This window comes from Condylura cristata, unplaced genomic scaffold (assembly GCF_000260355.1).
Source record: "Condylura cristata isolate star-nosed mole 26May11 unplaced genomic scaffold, ConCri1.0 scaffold00008, whole genome shotgun sequence".
NCBI lineage: Eukaryota > Metazoa > Chordata > Mammalia > Eulipotyphla > Talpidae > Condylura > Condylura cristata.
In genome coordinates this window covers 58,963,438-58,963,797 of record NW_004567109.1, presented here as the reverse complement: position 1 = coordinate 58,963,797, position 360 = coordinate 58,963,438, and positions in this window count along the sequence as shown.

Sequence of the window (360 nt, the reverse complement as noted above, 5' to 3'; positions counted from 1 at the left end):
GACTGAGCAACTCCCCCAAGGTCATAGAGTGGATAAGCTGCAATGCCAGCTTTCAAATGCTGGAGCCAAGACTTCAAACGTGGGCCTCAAACCGTAGCTCACTTAGCGGCTAGCCCATCAGCGAACGAGCGCCAATGGGCGCCCATAGCTCCTTCGGCCGGCCGCGACGGCTGGGCGCCGCCGGGACAAAGGCCCTACCCCGCGGAGGCCGAATGTGGGCCAGCCGGATCCGCGCGGGGGCGGGAGAGGGGCCCCGGGGCCTCCCTCACTGCTGACCTCTGCTGGTTCGGGCCGGGAGCTGACAGGGACGCCAGAGGCATCCGACGCCTCGCGCCAGCCGCTCCTGGAGGCCCGCTGGGG